Source organism: Conger conger, chromosome 3 (assembly GCF_963514075.1).
Source record: "Conger conger chromosome 3, fConCon1.1, whole genome shotgun sequence".
Lineage (NCBI taxonomy): Eukaryota > Metazoa > Chordata > Actinopteri > Anguilliformes > Congridae > Conger > Conger conger.
In genome coordinates, this window is record NC_083762.1 from 24,770,461 (window position 1) to 24,790,581 (window position 20,121).

Here is a 20,121-nt window from a genome sequence, read left to right on the forward strand (position 1 = left end):
GTCAAACATATGAAATGGTTGCAAACTGGCCAGGAAGAGGATGCAAGTGCATGTTACCTCCATGGATGGTAAGGAAGATAGTGATGGAGGCCATAAGTAACCCAAGGATCGCAGTTTAAGAAAAGCAGAGACTGGTTGTTTCTTGGGGTCACCAAGTCTAAAACAAAAACATGAAATGGCACCTCCATACCAGCAAACTCTTTGGACGGGTGGCATGAAGACAGCCCTTACTAAGCACAATAAACAAAACCAAGCATCTAGAGTTTGCCAAACCTCATTGGAATTATGACTGGAACATGAGTCAGATAAGACCAAAATGGGCATCACACCATCAACATTTTTGGCGGCAAAATGGAATGCATACAAGGACACGTGCTCCATTCCTACTGTGATATAAGGAAAACCCAGAACAGTTCACTTGTCTCCATGGTAAACAAACTGGGGAATGTCCAGAAGGTATATAAAAAAACAAGATTCACTACAGTCAAAGTCTGTACATGTTATTGTACTTTTCTTTTCTTTTCAGCTTCCCTAGTGTCACCTTGATAAATGTTCACCCAGTTTAAGTGTCTTCAGTGTATTTAATATACACCACAACATCACATAAAAACGTAGGAGACAATCTTTGCACTTTGGTAAGGGAGATGTGTGGTTGGTGGTAAAGTGCCACATTCCACTAATTTTCCGCAGCACAGTTTCAGCGACATCAGTGCAACATGCAGTTGGAATATTATACGTAAAAACAACAACCACATTCAGCAATGGTGGTCTCAGGCTTGTGTTTGCACAAAGTATTAAACCAGGGGTGCCAATAATGATAGAACCTTTTTTTTTTCTTTTTATTTGAAAAATTGATTCAGTTGATTCCATTGAGTCATTAATAAAGCTCGCTACTTTATGCATGAAAATAAAGCTTATATCAATAACTCTATTCTTTTTGGTGAAGATTTATCAGGGGTGTCAATAATTCTGGAGCCCACTCTATCCATCCATCCATCCATCCAGACATCATTGCCTCTGTGGTGTCACAGTGTGGTAGGTAAAGTTAAGGTGCTCTGAAGTTGATGGCCTTCGCTCTTTATCGCCGTGCGAGAGACTAGCACTGGCACCTTCATCACCTCCTCCTCATCACAGCACTTATCACTTATGCTTGGGCAAATATTTAAATGTGTTGTGCTAGGTCACGCTTGTCTGTATACAGACAGCTACGCCTACTTGCCTTCCAGGCAATTACTCCCCACGCGACAACGCTGCTCTGCATGACATAATAATCACACGCGTGTGGCTCCTGAGGTGCTAAAAATAGCGTGTGCGCGTTTCACACTGACGGAGCAGTACAGGTCGACAAAGTGCTCTCTCGCCTCACAGTACATACACGCATAACGAGAGACATTAGACACTGCATTCCTGCGATACTCGTGTTAATAAGGCATGCTTGGGTTTAATCGGTGTTCAGAAAGACGTACTCTCCTCCTCAGCTGTGTGTGCGTGTGTGTGTGTGTGTGTGTGTGTGTGTGCGCGAGTGCGTGTGTGTGTATGTGTGCGCATGCGTGTGCATGTATGTATGTATGCATGCGAGTGCCTGTGTGAGGGCATGTGTGTGTGTGTGTGTGTGCGTGTGTGTGTGTGCGCGCGCATGTGCATGTGTGCACGTGTGCGTGTATGTGTCGATCTGTGTATGTTTGTGCCAGTCTGTGCATCTGTGTATGTGCGTGAGCGTGTGTGTGTGTGTGTTTGTCAGTCTGTGTATGTATGTGCGTGTATGTGTACGAGTGTGTGTGTGTGTGTGTACATGTGTTTGTCAGTCTGTGTATGTGTGTGTTTGTGTGTGTGTATGTGTATGTGTGTGTTTGAGTGTGTGTGTGCGTGCATGTGTGTACGTGTTTTTGTTGGTCTGTGTACGTATGTGTGTGTTTGTGTGTGTGTGCGTGAGTGAGGCAGAGGAATCTCAAACTCAGGCCCACCGCCATCTCGTCTGCCAACTGCAGGCTTCTGCCCTGCTCCCTGCATCACATGGGCACGCGGTAAGAGGAGGCCACAATACGCTCCCTGCAGAGAGATTATTTAAAGGCCTATTCAGAGACAGCCGTTTCCTCCCAGCCGCAGGAAGACACAACACCAAACAGATTCTGCAGATCTCTCCACAATACGGGGGGGATCAATGGGTTGCTTTCACGTCTTTGCAAGAGCTAGCTATTTGATTGTACCTCTGATCTGCAATCCCTCTGATACAACATGCCAGCCTGCCTGAAGACCAGGCCAAAGCTCGGGACATTCCGTGAACCGTGGGGACTGTATTCCAGACCCTACCTGCTTTCTGTCACACTCTGTAACTCCATGTTATCTTTTTCTAGAATTACAGTTTTTTTTATTTGAAAAATGTAAAACACATTGGTTGATTCCATTGAATCATTAACAAAACACACAACTTTACACATTTTGGAAAATAAAGTGTACGTCAATAACTGAATATTTTTGTTTAGAGTATTTTTGTGTATATTTATCAAGGGTGCAAATAATACTGGAGCCCACTGTACGTTAGGCTACGAGACAATAACACAAATGGCATAAAACCAATTTGCCACAGCATTGCATATATAAATGCCATTTGAATGCTAATGTAACGCTAAAGTGCAGCCATTTCTGACATGGAAAAGAGCTGTGCTATCACCATCAGCCATGCCCCCAGAGGCCAGCGTAATGCCTGTGCTATTAGTCTGCCTGATGGCCTGTCATGATTGGACAGCAGCTGCAGTCCCCTCTACTATACGCCCCCCCCCAGTGAAAACTAAATCCTAACCTTCTAAAACAGTGGCATTAACTTGACATTTGCTAAATGAAAATAAAGGCTTCAATGACAAACACCCACGATGCACAGCTTCTCTCTCTCTCTCCTTCTGAAGTGAGCGATAGCAGGCTGGCGTGAGAAAGCGAGAGGGAAAATTAAAAACACAGCTCTCGCCTTGTCAGTGAGTAGGAACGAGCGGGTGGCTCAGTTCACCGGAGACTGGAGAAACGAGTGCGCCCGCAGTTTACACATGCGGACGTGTATAATTACCAGAGCGCAGATGTTTACTGGAAAAACATTGGGAACCCAGAGGCACAGCGCTTGTCGGGTAGGGGCGGGGGCCAAAGTTTGAGTCGATTCAGTCGTTTTTCGAAACTGTACGGGGATGAAGAGCTCTTGTATCAGGATTTACCACGTCGACTGCCCGTAATGAACATGACCGTTATTGAACCGGGTCCCTGCTGGAGAGGCCTTCTCCAGCCCACTTAACCGAGCTTCACAATTTCCACCGCTGTGAAACTCCAGCACCCGAGGGACGGCAATTTCAACAAACAGCTGGGAAATCTCAAAACCGCCTCTCCGCACAGCAACTTAATGAGTGAGACTGATCTCTCAGCAATGACCATTTCTATAATCACCGCTGCCTCGCTGGGCGCTAACTCAGCCTGGTAACTGATCCGGACGAATGCCGGAGTCAGGGCCGATCCAAGTCAGCCCAATCTCTTTAAAAAGGTTTCCCGATATGTCACTGGAAGCTTACTACAATGCTACAACGGCATACTCGCAAAGAAACACAAAGACAATTGCACATGGAAATTCGGTTTAAAAATGTGTTTCTCACAGATGTAAAGGAAGCTTGAAAGCCTGTATGCAGCAAAAGGGATGATCTTTCATGTGGCTCGCTCAGGGGACATCCTTCTAAAAATCACTGAAAATCCAGCTGAAGCACTGGGAGGATTCAGGAGACCACAGGGACTTAGGGTGACCCCTAAGTACCGCAACACTTAATATGCTCCTTCATATTTATTATTGAATATTAGTATATATATGGAGACATTTTCATTTGTCACACAATAATTTTTAGCAGAATTTTCATAGCTCGCAGGAGAGTTTGCAAAGCGTATATTTAAATTCTCGGCCATCAGTTCCTTTACATTGCCCTAGGCGCCGTGCGAAAGCAGTCTATCCTTTCAGCAGCTGCCTTCAGACCACAGGTCCCAGGTGTGAATCCAGCTCAGACGTACATTTTTATCTCACACTCTAAATTACGGGGCTATATCTAATGGTCCACTTTCACAGCCAGGGTTTGAATATCACTTTACCTTCTGTGGAGCTCAGGACTACAGCCTCATTGTCCACAGTGACAAATAAGCTGTGGGAAAGCGCAGAAAACACAAGCGGGTGACATTTTACGGTGGAAAACTGCCCGCTAACCACACGCGCACACAGCGGCTGTTTATCGTGAGTGCTCCTCTCAGCTTACGTCACCTTCCATTTCGGATTGAGGAGCACCGACGCAAAACTTTCCCAGGGTCCCTGCCCGACTTCCACGGAGGTATGCCCTGCTGCTTTTGTTAGCGCGCTGGATGGATTTCCTCCAGGGGCTGGAGGAATTCAGCCACAGAGGCGAGCCGTCACAATAAAAGTCTTTATTTGTTTCTGAAAGCACAGGGAGGGAAGGACTCCCACGCGACCCGTGAGCTGGACGCTCGGACCTCGACGCGCCATTCAGGCTGCGGCGGCGTTAGCCAACCGTCAATCTCCACCGCCGAACCACGGTCCCACCGCATTTCGTCGGAAGCGAGACAAATTATTCACTGACCAAAACCGTTCCAAAGACATCAATCAAAGTCGCAACAATGCACATTTACAAAATAAAAGATCAGAAGACTAAATTATTAGAAGGACCGGGCATAATTATCTACAGAATTCTCCTCAGAAAAGGTATGGCGGATTCAACAGAGGCGGAAAAACAAGGATTGAGCCATCAAACTAATGAGAGACGGGACTGCTCGCATATGCAGATGCAAATTAGGGAACATGAGAGAGACGAGGTGAATTAATGGCCCTGATGTGAAATTGATGTGACGGCGCTTTCATGCTTTATAACCCGTCCCCACAAAAGGGAAGAAGAGCATTATCAATCAGCCACTTCCAGGGAGCACAAAAACATATTAGAGAGATGCAAATTAAAAGCTGGGTGATCCGCAGAGTGCGGTAATTACCCCTTTCTCCAAACAGGCAGTTTACTTTTCCCGAATTTGTCACAGTGTTGAGAACGGGGTGAGGCAATTAACTACGGATGTTATTATGAGGCCGGGACACTCCGAAATAGGGAGCGCTGGCCCTTCTTTCTCCAGCTGTATGCAAACTGCAAACTTTTCAACCCGGACCAACGTAATTAGCATTCTCGCTCAAGCTGGAAGAGGCACTCGTTATTTCTGCGACACTCGATACATAAAACTTCATTAAATATGAATGACGAAATGGAGGGCAGAATTGCATAACCCGGCTTATTGTTAAACCTGAACCGTGGGTTCCCCCTGGTAAACAACTCAAATGAGCCGTTGAAGACAAAAAGCAGCATCTGCTGGGATATATCAGATGAAGTCAAAGTCAGCGACACTGAACAGCAACTGAAAATGCATTCAAAGACACACACTAACCGGTCACTTTATTTGGTACACCAGCTTATTAATGCAAATAGTTGGCTCCTCCAAACAGCAAGTTGTATTATTGCAAATGTATATATTGGCTAAAGCATGCAGATATGTGTTTTTTATTTTTTATTTAAAGATATTTTTTAGGCCTTTTTCAGCTTTATTGGACAGTATATAGTATAGAGAGACAGGAAGAATGGGAGCGAGAGAGAGGGGAAGACATGCGACAAATGTGGCTCGTAATGAGCATGCGGTCAGTGCTCTACAGGCTGCGCCACCGAGACACCCAGCAGATATGTGTTTTTGACCAAAAATGAGAATGGGCATGTTGTGTGATCCAAGTGTATTTGCCCATGGTATTACTATTGATAACAGACATGGCATCAGCATCTCTGAAAAATAGCTGCTCTCCTGGACTTTTCACACAATATAATGTCTCAATACATAAACACACACTACCCCAAAGGCACTGAATCTGTATTCTACTCGACAGAAAGCACCAACAATGAGACATTTGTTTGGAATAAAATCCATTAACTTTGATTAGTTAACTTTGATTAAAGTATGACTTATCGCTTTTGACAGGACCAACGTTATGGCCTATATTATGTGGATGAGCCACACGCGGTCCATGCCCCCGCTCCCTCGGACACATCCACTTTATAAACCTGGATGCAAATCGATTGGGGTGCTGACCACTAGCTTAGAGATACTGATTGCATTGGGATGTGGGGAGCTGTTTGCAGGAAAATGAGGGGTCAATTTCACTCATGGCCCTGCTCCTAGACTAAAATCAGGCTGCACGGACATACCTAAATCACCTGAATGCTTTGAGTTAGGTCAGCCTCAGCGTCAGTTACCCCGGGCTGTTTTCAATCGCTTATTTTTACCTCATCTTCCTTTCCTAGCTCCTCACTCCACCCATCAGAGAACACAAGTAAAGGTGGCGAGGAAAGGGCACAAGGATGAAGGAAATGAGAAAATGTGAATTAGGCATTTGCTCCTTCAAATGTCAGTTAGAATTTTTCATTTTTAAAATAAATTCCACATCAATTTCAGGTTTATAATTGCTGCGGAATTTATTTTAAAAAATTAAAAAATTAAAAAAACACTACCAGAAGAACAAAACGATTTCCAGGTCTGGGGAGCAACAAGAACACTAAAGGATAGGACAGGATGGATGAAAGGAAGGATAAAATAAGAAATTGGAATGAGCTTAATTTCTCCAGGAGCACTGCCAGACTGCCTGCACAGACATCTTTTTAGAGGTATTACCTATCTATCCAAAGAACCAAAAAATCCCGAAAAAGTTATATGCGCATCCCAGTGCAGAGTCGGAAACAAAGATTTGAAAAGAGAAGCTTGGTACTGCAACACTCTGTTCCAGTTATACACTTCTTTATAAGAAAATGTTTAAGACATAAAAATATGTTTTGGGCTGCCATGTGTCTTAGTCAGCTCACACAAATAGACAAACACACAATACAAAACTAGCACTGACTTAAAGTTCTGTTTACTGCCTTAAAATTACTATGTCGTCATAACAATTTTCCAGGTTCTGTGTTAAGAAGACTTCAAATTACTTTTTAAAAAGAGAACAACAAGGCTTGTGTTACAAAAGACAAGTAAATGAACATCAGGAAGAATAGGAAGACTATGACCTCTGTTTAGGTTTGGCTGAGCCAGAATATGTGAAATGTACCAGTAAAAAATGAACAGAATTTTAGGAATGAAAAAAATAATATATACATTTTTAATCATATTTTTTGGCAGCGTGAAAGTAAATCTGTGTCCAAACACAACACCCTCTGCTCTAACCCTTTGTCACTGGTCCAAGGTTCAGTTAGAGTAGGCGTTGTACTGTAGCGCATGCCGGCCAGTTGACACTGTCAATGGAACAGCATCCTCTACTGCAGTTTCCATGGCAACAGTGAGGCACTGAGGGTATCGTTCTTAATACACGTCACAAACCATGTGACCTAGACTCATCTGCCATGTTGGATCGCAAGCTGCCATTAGAAAAATATTTAGCCAAATCTCAGGTCAACAACAAATCATATAAATACACGATAACACAGGTTCATTATTCTTAATTTCTGGGTAGTTTACGGTTGCTCAAATCGAGCTGATGAGGAGAGAAACAAGTTGTTTTTTTGTTTGCCAAAGATTATTACCCACCAGGGACAATAAAATTGAAGGTTGGCAACAGAAAGAAGATCAAGGTGGTTTTGCATTATAAGTACTCAAGATCAAAAACCAGAAAAAAATTGAATATATACAAGTTTATAGCCTACACCTACACCTGCTGAGTGTAGGTGTAGGCTATAAGACTGTTAGTGAGTTACGTTGTTAACATATTTCCGTTGTGTCACTGCTTTTAAGTTAGTAATGCATACATCAAGAGCATTAGAAGGATTTAAAGTTAAAGCTAGCAAGGCTACGTTTGAACTGAAGTACAGTGGGTGCAACTCAGTGCTACAGAGCACACATAGAGGGTTGCAGCAGCAGTGAAGTTCCCCTAGATCTTTGTTTTCTTCTGTTACAGGTCAACCATCCAACCTTTATATGAAAACTGACTGGGCACTATCATAATATTTTTTGGATGGATGCCATGTCATCTAGGCCTAGTGTAACCCCTGTATTTTACCACAAAAATGAATGGGTTGCCATGGGTTGCTATGGCCGCTTGTCCTCCAATACGTCATTGTCAAGGAAATTGTCACGAGATTAAGAACGACCCATAGGACAGGCGTGTGTCTGTGTCCTACAATCTGTATTTATGAAAGGATGGAGGTGGGGCATTTTTGGATGGTGGGGCCGGTATCCCTCTGGGCTAGCTGGCCTGCCCTGACTGTGCTCTGCTCTGGTTAATCGTTAACCTGCTGGCAAAGACCGGCAGACAGTGGGGACAAGTTAATTATATGGAAATTAGCATTGTGCTTCGCTAATAATGGAGGTGACAGTACCCTCACCTCCAAGACCCACCACAAGTCACCCCCCCACCCCCCCACCCTCCCCTTCACCGCCCTGTCTCCACATCCATCTTTCTGACAGCAGTGTACCCCTGTGTCTGAAGGGTTGAAGGCCGGACTGATTAGCTGGCAGATGAATTATGGCCTGAATCAGACGCATTTTCATATTCATCAGGTGGAGTACTCTGCACTAAATCCTTTCCCCCTCACGACTGAAAAGTGAGAACACAATCATACTCTGGACTTTGAATTATTGCACATAGTTATTACTCTTTACTCTGTAAGGGTGCAAGCACATATCGAGCCCTCTAGTGAGAACTGTTTATAAACTGCATTATATCCATTGCAGGACATTTACATGCACTTCTAGTCATCAGTTTCAGGTGACGCTCTGAACTTCTTGACAGCAATCGTTAAATCTGAATTAATTGTTCCGAAACAAATCAGGTAGACTGAGCTCATGCCTAAATCCATTTAAAGCAAATGGCTCCTGCTGCAAAGGTGATGCCACGGCAAAAAAAATTACTCTTAACAAGCGTTTTAGTCTTTTTTTCTTGCTGGTGAGCTGATATGACTTTTGAATAATCAAGTCCACAATGAGAAATGTAGCCAAAATATTGCTTGTCAAAATCTACTTTTTGGAAAAAAAACTCTAGTGTACAGATGATACAAATATTCAACCTGAGTCAAAGTGATGGAAAGAGCAAAGTTTAAAGAAACTTCTCATGATCCAAAACACCCCCCACCCCTCATCTTCAAAATATGGTGAACGTAGTATTATGGCTTGATATTTCAACAGAAAAATATAGTAAATTCTGTAAAAGTAGTATGTAATGTAAGTAATTTAAAGTCACTGAAAAAATATCTAATATACTAGATCACATATATAAAGCTATAGCTAATGTTACATACAATGAGCAAAAAAGATTTACCAAGCTCCTTAACACAACCCTGGATGTGCCTCAACCCTGACACCATTTTCCTAACTCTAACCCGAACTGTAACCTTCTCAGCCTAAAGTTAATGTGAGCCGTAAACCCTAATTCTAGCCCTAGGACTAAAATATTTGACCGTTCAGTTACAACTGAATGGTCTACAAAACATCAATAGCCCATCTCTTGTAGCACACATCTATCCTTTGTAGGCCAAGCTTGCACATAGTGCGAGAGAGCCACACATTTTCTCTTCCAAGTATCACACATGTTTTTAATTGCCAACCTCTCTCTTTTTTAATTGTTTTGGTTTGAAACCACTGGCCAGTGTAAGAGATGGCTCACACCATTTAGCACATTTATTTCCCACAATGCCTCATAGTTTATTGTTGTTGTCTTCCGCAGTGCACACAAGAGACACAAAACCACAGGCTTAAATTGTGCTAAATAAAGCATTGATCAAACAATGTCTGTAGGCTAGTCCTGTCTGCTAAAATCTGATATTTACTGGAAAGGAGAGGGATATATAGGGTGCTTGTTCACCTATTCCTGTTCTGTGAGGAAGCTCATGAAAATACATCTTTATGTAGGTCTGCTGCTATAAAACAGGCTTTAGGCACCGGGAAAAAATACAAATAATCCCAAGGACAAACCACCTTGTATAGAGAAAATCTTAAAATGTTGCACCTCTATTTTATATAAGGTAACTGTAAATCAAACGCACTATGGGTGTCTACCAAGAAGATGTAGTAAGCAAGGGCAAATCAAGCTTCTGGGTGGTGAGAACTTTATATCTGCTAGTACTGGAACATATACATACAGTTTGAATTATACCTGCAGCAACACCAAGGCCCAACAAGTACACTATAACAAAATCCCCCGAGAGAACACATTTCCATGGTGGTCATGGCAACAATAACCAGAGCAATAATAAGATGACCTCACCACATTGTACCGGAAGTCCACATGGAACAAGTGAATGTAGGATGGAAGCGATGACGGTAGACGAGTCCTTGAAGAACTTTTTTTCCTAGCTATGAGCCAGACAGTCCATAACATCATCCAAGCATAGAAGGGTAATTGTCAGCTGTAATCTTACAGCTAAAATGGAGCTCAACTGACCCTTGGTTTCACTTAAGCCATGACAAATCAATTCTCTCAAAACTGATTTGAGAGGCAATTCTGTGGAAATGTTGTGTTGCAGTTGTGTTCACACGAGGACCTGTAATTTGAATGAGTGGCTAATCTCCTGGCATCCAAGGTATACAGTTGTGTCCAAATAAATAGCAGTACAACATCAGTAACCTGATGAACCACTGTTATTTGTAGTAGTGATATTTCTGCATGGCAAATCATTTACTTTTAGATGTAGTAGTGTACTAGAAAAACAACAGACCCAACTGTCATGACATCCACGCTGCTTGTTTAATTCGAGAATTTGTTCATTTTGTGAAAAAACAGGTGTCGTTAATTGTCCTTTATTAAGGAAGAAGGAAAGCAAAAGTTTCACATATTGTTATAAAATATATTTACTTCTGAATCTCTAAGTAAAAGGGGCCGTTCCAAACATTGTTCGGATGAACAACGTCATTTCATTAAAAAGTCGATTGGAGAAAACGTATAAAGAAGTGCAGCAAATTATAGGATGCTCAGTTAAAATGATTTCAAATGCTTTAAAATGGCAACAAAAACCCGAAACACACGATAGAAAACGAGCAATTACTGTTAAAACGGATCGAAGAATAGTCAGAATGGCAAAGTTTCAGCCATTCATCAGCTCCAGAAAGATCAAAGATGATTTACAATTACCTATAAGTGCTGTTACAGTCATTTGATCGAAGCGAAGCTATCAGCAAGAAGCCCCCGTAAAGCACCATTGTTGAAAAAACGGCAAGTGCAGAATCGGTAAAAATTTGACAAGGAACACATCAATTGGCCCAAAGAGAAATGGCGTAACATTCTGTGGACTGATAAGAGTAAAATTGGTCTTTTTGGGTCTAGTGGTCATCGACAGTCAGACGACCCCCAGGTACTGAATTCAAGCCACAGTACACTGTGAAGACAGTGAAGCATGGTGATGCAAAAATCATGGTACAGGGATGTTTTTCATACTACGGTGTTCATATACCAGGGATCATGGATCAGTTTGAATACATCAAAATACTTTGAGAGATTATGTTGCCGTATGCTGAAGAGGAAATGCCCCTGAAATGGGCGTTTCAACAAGAAAACGACCCCAAACACATGAGCAAGAGAGCAACATCTTGGTTCCAGACAAAAAGGATTGAGGTAATGGAGTGGCCAGCTCAATCCCCGGACCTCAACCCCATTGAAAACGTGTGGGGTGACATTAAAAATGCAGTTTCTGAAGCAAAACCCAAAAATTGTAGTTTGGTAATACCATGGTGTTACCGAAAAATTATGTGGTGTGATTACACCTGCTGTAATCAAAATAACTGAAATACCGGTTTCTAGGTGCCAGAAGTTGGTTAACTCCATGCAACGCAGATGTGCAGCAGTTATCAAAAACAATGGTTATGCAACTAAATATTAGTTCAAGTGATCTTGAAAGATTTCTTCAGTTTATACAGTAAGTGTTTGAGTTTGAAGAGAAACATGTCGACTGCCATTTTTTTGGAACAGGTTAATATTTACTTTTCTTTGCGTCCTGTAGAAGAATAACGCAGACTTGATACAATTTGTTAATGCTTTGATTTGGAATTGAATGTGTAATGTTTCCACTACATTTGAAATATGGAACTAAAAGATATGAAAAAATATTTGCACTTTTTTATGCACTGCTATTTATTTGAACACAACTGTAGCATGTGAATTCCATATTCTGGTTGGAAGATCCAGAATTCTCACCAACATCAAGTCCTAGACCCACATCTCTACTGACTTCACAACAAACACAGCAAAAACTACTAAATTGGACTCTTGACATTCAAAACACTCAAGAAATTAGTGCCCTCCTATCCCACTGAACTCCACTCATACCAGCCCACTAGCACTCTTCTGCCTGGCATTTGCTACCCCCTCAACCATCATCAACAGTTGCATGACAGAGCATTCTCAAGGGTCATAGCCAGGCCCTGAAACTTCCGCCCATCTGCGATGGAGAATCCATCACCATCTTTCAGGCCCAACTGAAAACGGGCCTCTTTACCCTGGCGCTTAATTAATTCCTCTTTACATTTTGCCACATGCTGTGCCCCACTTCAGCATCACTCACACATGTTTTATTTCTGATATGGTCTCTGTGCAGTCAACTGTTAGTTTATATATAAGGCACATTTCCAGCATTGCTGAAGACCAGAGAGAGATGAGGGTGGTTGAGGGTGATTGTAACCACAGATGCTGGGATCATGGGGGCCAAGCCCAGTATCTTTGTTACTTTACCGATTAGGATTCTCAGTAGAGCTCAGGTCTCCACCGCACTTCATACAGTAAATAAACTTTCAGGGCTAAATGGAAAATGTCCGGTGCTAAAGCCAGGGATGCGCCTGGCTGGCTACATCGCTGATAAATATCATTATTGACTGCAATGCATATTTTTGATGACATTATAGTGTCTTTGGGTATAAACAAAAAAAGCATTTATTAGGAGTGTGATGGTCTAGTGGAAAGTAACTTTGATTCACTGTGATTTCCCTTCAGATTCCAGCCCCCACTGCCCCTTTAATTATTATGAAATCAATAAGTCCGTAAATAGAGTGCTAGAGAGAGGGATGACCCGCTTGTTCATGGACATCAACTTAGAGTTGGCTCTCAGCAAATTCCAATTTCTTTATGTGGAGGCATACATCTAATGCCTGTTCCTATTACTGGAAAATATAGTAAGTAAGTAAGTAAGTATAGTATAGTAAGTAAAGAATTAGTGTCTGAAAAATTAAGCAGGACAAGAATGTTCCTGTGGGAGCAGGTCCTTGTGGTTTCACTGAGTGATTATGATGTTTCTATTAAGGCAACAACAGATTTTAAGATGGGAGCACAGCACAAAAACAACAGCTTTTATCTCACGTAGGATTACCATACAACCAGTACATTTTACAACAGTTAAATTAATATAAATGTAAATTCACCAAGAAATATAAAAAAAGGTTACCTACAGTAACTGCTGTAACAGAAAAAATAGTTAAAACGAAGAGCCAGCGGTCTCAACAATTCAACATGGCTCAGAATCATCCCCTCTGATTACAGCAGATTAAAGCATTTTGCAGTGCTGGCAAAGAGCGATTTCTGAATGCATGCAAACTGCAAACAAGACAAAAATGCGGGGGATGGAAAGAAAATGCTTTACCAAAACAAAAGAATAAAATGAAATAGCAGAAACATACATGTCTCCCTCCTTGTTGTTCAGCATACTTGTTTGGTTTCAAAATGACTGCTTTCAAAATAGATGATATTCTAAAATGTCAGTTTCTACCGAGGCACCGCAGCGTAACTAGGGTAAGGGCACAGTGAGCATTTTTCATGGATCATTACTTCAACACTGAGGTGGGAACAGCCACATCTCTTGCTGAGTACACTTTCACAGCTCATAAAATAAAACACTATTTCTCAGTTATATTAGGTGGCGCTCTCTTACAAACCACCAAAAACACTTCAGGAGTGACAGAAACAAGAACTCCCTTGCAGGCGGGGCGGGGGGGGGGCAGCTCTATTTTTCTCCCCAATTAAAGGGCTTACTTTGTGGCAGGGAGTTGTAAATTCAGAAAAAATTGTGAGAAAACAATGATTAATCAGTCTCAGAATTACACATTCATTACTCACTCAGTGCCAGGAGGAACTCGGTAATTGAATATTAGACGGTGACAGGCGCCCTAGGGTGGCAGGAGCCCAAAAAAGCACTTCCTTCCCTTTCCCTACCCCCCCCGGAGCTGATGCTGACATCATGACTGGAATCCTGCACTCCACTCAAGTGGCTGATCGCCAACCCAAGCCTTCTGGTGACACCTGTGTGTGCGTGTTTATACGTGCATGTGCGTCTGTGCGTCTGTGTGTGAGTGCCTCCCAGCTAAAAATAGAACCCACATAGTCTGCTGGAAATACATCTGACACAGTGGGTGACCTGTAACATGACCTTCCTCGCTGTCCACTCCACAGTGAATGACTGCCTGTTTCTCATCCATGTAGGTCCCTATACTTGCACAAATCCCTCGCTGACAAAATCTCAATCACTGAGCTCTGCACAGCAAAGAATTCCGGCACATTCCCAGTTAGTAGTGCAACTTGCATCTCTTCTCTGCGAGTATACTAATGCTGCTGGTTTTGCAAACTCAATATGAGATCGAAATATATGGCAGGCAAAGGATGCACTATAAGCACAGAAAATGATTATTCATTAATGAAAATATAAATTCTTTGATTTTCAAACTTAGTGTTTTGGAGTTACTGCAAGTACAGTGAGGGCTGTAAGCATATGGAAACGATATTAAAGGGCTGTAATTCCTATATAGTTCAACTCAAACTCAGTATCGATGTACAGTGCATGCCCCCAAATGAAAGCCGACGGACTGCACATCCATATGGAGGGAATCATGCAGGAAATATAGCCCTTCAAAATTGTGCCGCTGTCTAAATACTTACGGACTTAACCGTATCTCTCATTTATTCGTCCTCTCTGTGGTGCGGGCAGAGCCAGCCCCGCAGGTGTTACCCAGACTCTCTTCAATGTCCTGCAGCAATCGATACACTGGGAAAAACACCTGTATGTAGTTTTGTGCTATCTAAAGGTCAGCACACACTCGAATGTGAGCTCCAGATTCTAACCAAATTTATGGATGTTGGGGGTTAGGTGGACAGAGAGTGTCACGGCATGCATCATTATCCTATGGAAGAGGAAACTGTGTACTTCAGACAGGAAGCTGACATCCTCAGCCATCAACTCTGGCCCAAGCTGAAACAACACCAAGGAACGGTGGCTGTTTTTAAGAGTCTCCTTGTCTGAGTGGCACACATGGACATTTTAAATGCCGGCCCACTTTGTGAAGCAGACCACATCAGCTGTTGACAGACACCTTGTGCGAGGGGCTTCCGCATGGAACATTCTAGACATCTGAGCCGGGCCAGTGATATTAGTTCAGATGGATACACCCTCAGTAAACAAAGGATAATGCAAACAATGGAGAGGATAAATACTTAACCACACAATTCCACCATTAGTCAAGATGGAGAGTCAATGCAGGAGTTCACACGGCTTTCAGTTCTGACCGTCCCCACAATGAGAGTAATTATGCCATTCCATTTCACTGAGGGCATGGAAATTGTTCCACATTCAAACAGTAGATCTTTTTCATTTGTAAGGACTTTTGGCCTTTCCACTTCCCTTATTCTCAATAGCATTATTCATAGCAAAATTGCTGGTGACTATTTTCAGCGAAAATAACAGTTAATGCCACATTTACATGCTACAGCTCTAAGGACACACATTACCTTCACTCAAATGGCTGTGAAATTGTGCATTTAACAATAGGAACAAAACAGATGACCAGCCCCACCCATTCCCCCTTTTGCCATGAATCCATATTTCTGCACAAAAACCCGCTCAAAGACTGCAAACGCATATTTGGTACTCCACATTTCTGGTAAAATTCCCTGCACTTTGTTTGTATGCACCATGTAGCCTACACGTAAGGCATCTTAGCAACACAGTTGCATTCACACTGGTTTCCCTGCAAACAATAAGCTGTAACTTCGCAAAAGATTTATGCAGCACATGCGCGTGTCACAGAATCCAGAATAGCTTAATAATTACTGGTGCACCCAGAGGCGACAGCTCTCTGCAGGCTAAATGATGGATTACAGTGTCAGCTGCAATCTTACAGCTAACAATATCAGAGAAGCAATTGATAGGCCTGTCACATTGTTCTTTTGAGAGTAGTGTCAGTCCCATTAAATGAAATGCCATGTGTTTCAGACGCAAGAATCAGACAGTTGCATCTCATTACGGAGACAAATAAAGCACATTTCTGACTGGAACATTTGCAGTGGAAGTGAAGTGAAGAACACTCAAGGTGTACCATGATATCTGAGATCAGAAATTTGAAATGAGCACTGTAGTCAAAAGGTTATCTGGTCAATTACACATGTTTTCCACAGTAATGTACCCCTGCCATGAAACGCTTCTGCCAAAGATTGCAGCTTTCAGCTGTATTTACAGCAGAAATGTGAGTCCAATCCATCCTGTCTCTCCTTCTCTCTGCCATTTCAAAGCATGCCAAGTACAGTTTCTGCTGCCTTACAACCATTCCACCCAATCATAGCCATGCAGAGAGTGGACCCGCTCATTCTTTTCTACTGAGTTAATTTATGTCACCATCTTACAAGACCAGCTCCAGTGCAGCCTGGAAAAATACACACTTGGACCGCACCGCATGGAAACTGATCCGCTTTGGAGCCCGTGTATCCAGGCCTTTCTGAGACTAAGGCAGGGACAGCTGAGGGAAATGATTAACGAGCCATGTGGCACGGCATTCCTTATGAATGCCGATGATGGCTGATAGGTTCTTGGTGGAGTGCCCCCTTTTGAGCCTCCAAGCATCTGCTATTGCGCTCGCAAGTGTTGCGAAGAGGTCAATATACCAGAGCGTGTTACTGTGACTTTTCAAACTTTCAAGACTGCAGGCGTGACGTGTACAAACTAAAATGTAATTTTACACTGCTGTTCTGATGATCAGCTGCAAGTCACAAGCACTACTGCAATGCTGGCTACGGTTATCCATCTCTATTAAAATAATTACATTTATCAACCCTAATCAGTCACCCAAAATACTTTTCTTGGTGAAGCATACAGAAATTGTGCAACTCATTTTTACGACAGAAAACAGAATGTTTAAACAAATGCTTGCTCACAAGTTAAGTTCTATAGGCTATTACACATACAAAAGGAATTATGCACTTATGCAGAAATTATATATTGCTTGATAACCTTCAACTTTCAGTCACGGAGAGAATCTACTGTACACTCAGTTTAAATGCCGTAAATAAATGTGAAGCATCAATCTCCACGCTGCTATACAGTCACGAGACATAAATATAACGAACAAACTTGCTTTAACTCCAAATCTTTAATCCTTCAATCACGTGCTGTTTGTTGTTAGACAACACAGGACCAGATACTGTACGAGCTTCACAGCTGACAACCCAATGCAATCTGAAATATGCGGTTGTTGATAAATTTAAAGAAAACATACGTCAAGCATGAGGCTTTTAAAAAATTTTTGCATCAATCTACGCAAATAATAACAGTATGCACATTGCTTAGTCAAAACTAATGTTTTAAAATGCGGTAGCAACAATACACTTCAAATACGCGCTTTCGGTTATTGGTTAAGTTGAGCATTCATTTCGCATCCTTTAGTACAGAGAAATACATACCTCAGAATATTGTTCCTGGGTTCCGATCCTACCATCTACCGTAACATTACAAACCTTGACTACGTTGTTTTTACAGCTATATCTGGCTGGCGCACTAAGATTAGCCAGAAGTTTGCTGAAGCACGCTTCCTCAAAGTCGACAATTCAGCACTAGCGCGCTAAAGTCGGCGGTACTATCAAATGCACAAGGCTGCTGAAAATAGATTTATGCCTGTGCTTTGTTATTTGTGTCAGCCACGACCAAAGAGGCGTTTCAAATGCCAACTAGCTACGCTGCGCCGTTACCACTCGCAGTGTCCCAAAACTAAGCGCTCCCTCGAGGACACGTGACTAACCCATGGGGATTGCTTTCATCTCTTCAACGGCAGCTGGGATCGATTAAACCGCTGCTTTGCTATAGCAAGTTCCGCTACGGACATCCCTGCTCGTTTCTCGTATTTTTTACCGCGTCCCCTCTAGACTGAGCCAAAGGAGATAAATGTCTACCTTCTACTGCATTCTGCACAGAGTCGATCAGTTGAGTATGTCCCATACAGTAAAAGCGCTTAAACATTTAGTTAAATATAATCATTTAGCCCAGATAATTGTATTAATAAGATTAAATGAGCGAAAAATAGCCTACTTGCATTATTGGTCAGCGTTTGGTTCATAAGAGGTTGGTAGTTAGAGTAAAACAATAGCCTAAACCCAATGACACCACAATAAAGGAAGAGCGACACTTACATTCATTATTTAATTTAATTTAAATACTCTATTTTACTCTATTGCTTATTTCCTGACGCACTGGTTTACACATTGTACATTGGTTAAATATATAAACAAACGTAAAAAAACTGTATATGCAGCAAACTTTTCTCTGTCGAGGAAATTTATTTGAAACCATAACATGTCGGTGCAGTTGTCATAAGCCATAAGAGTGAACACCTGCCATTTCTGAGTTTTAAAAAACATGTACACTGCACACCCAACACAATTATCTATTTGCCTTGCTGGCAGTTTTGAGTGTGTTTGTGTTATGTCTCAGTGACTATACAATTTACTATGTTTATTTAATCCTCAAAAAAAATATGGCGTCATTGCTCACCAGGTAAAAGAGTCACATACAGTGCATAGACTGCACTGGAATAAAATAAAATAAGTATAATAAAAAGCATAGCCAACCATCGGAGACAGTTCATTTTCCCGAGATATTACAGGGTAGCGTGTGTTGAGCATTTTACATGACAGACGACATTTGATCACAGACAACATTTGAACATTTGAAGTGTAATAAATAAAAACAAGCAGCATAATATTGCCATTCTGCTAGAAGCACAGACAAGAGCAAACTCTTTCATGGGATTGTGTATTTGCAAAGAAAACAATCCACAAAAATAGCAAGATAATGACTGCTCCTACAGGAAATGCATTGGGAAAAGAATGAATAGAAATGTCTCCCAAGAGGCCAATTTTTGATTTTCCTTTTTTTTCTGAATTAGTCTGTAGTATTTCAGAAGATATTCCTTCTGACCTACTTATGTTTGTCCTCCAAATGTAAGGGAATATGAATGATTAATCAGTATCTGTCTGTGATTCTAATACGGGAATGCTCATAATAGTCGATGTGGACAGGCCAAGGAAAAGTACTCGAAAAGTGGGTTGAGAAGACAGCTCAGAATTCATCGAAGATGGATGTAAAATTCTCCCTGGAAGTGAGAATATACCTCAGTGCAGTACAATTACAATAAAACACAGCATGAAATCATTTGTCACTTGTACAAAAGCTTTTCTCTCCCCTCTTTCTTAGAGTGGAGTGAATAGCTAGTCTCACTGGTCTCTTAGCAAAAACTAACATGTCTAATGTATTTCTGAAGACTATGGTGGGATCAAATCTTCACTACTGCAGGACCCTTATGATAAGCGTCAACAAGGCTGATAGGTTAAAGCATGCACTGAATCAACATGGTTCTCCATCCATCCATCCATTATCTGAACCCGCTTATCCTGATCAGGGTCGCAGGGGGGCTGGAGCCTATCCCAGCATACATTGGGCGAAAGGCAGGAATACACCCTGGACAGGTCGCCAGTCCATCGCAGGGCACACGCACCATTCACTCACACACACACTCATGCCTACGGGCAATTTTAGACTCTCCAATCGGCCTAACCTGCATGTCTTTGGACTGTGGGAGGAAACCGGAGTACCCGGAGGAAACCCACGCAGACACGGGGAGAACATGCAAACTCCGCACAGAGAGGCCCCGGCCGACGGGGATTCGAACCCAGGACCTCCTTGCTGTGAGGCGGCAGTGCTACCCACTGCACCATCCGTGCCGCAACATGGTTCTCATTATAAAAAATAATTATTGAACTTTGAATATAAAAGAACCATACTAGCTCATAACAGA

The 20,121-nt window shown here is 42.1% G+C and overlaps 1 protein-coding gene across 2 annotated transcripts in view; it reads right to left on the bottom strand.

Annotated features, from left to right (window-relative positions):
- Positions 1-18,037, bottom strand: part of mid2 (midline 2) — a 165,569-nt gene extending 147,532 nt beyond the window's left edge. For both annotated transcript variants that reach the window (XM_061234864.1, XM_061234861.1), the window contains exon 1: positions 17,735-18,037. The gene's annotated coding sequence lies outside the window, so the exon portion shown is untranslated. The remainder of the gene's footprint in view (positions 1-17,734) is intronic.
- Positions 18,038-20,121: the final 2,084 nt, after the last annotated feature.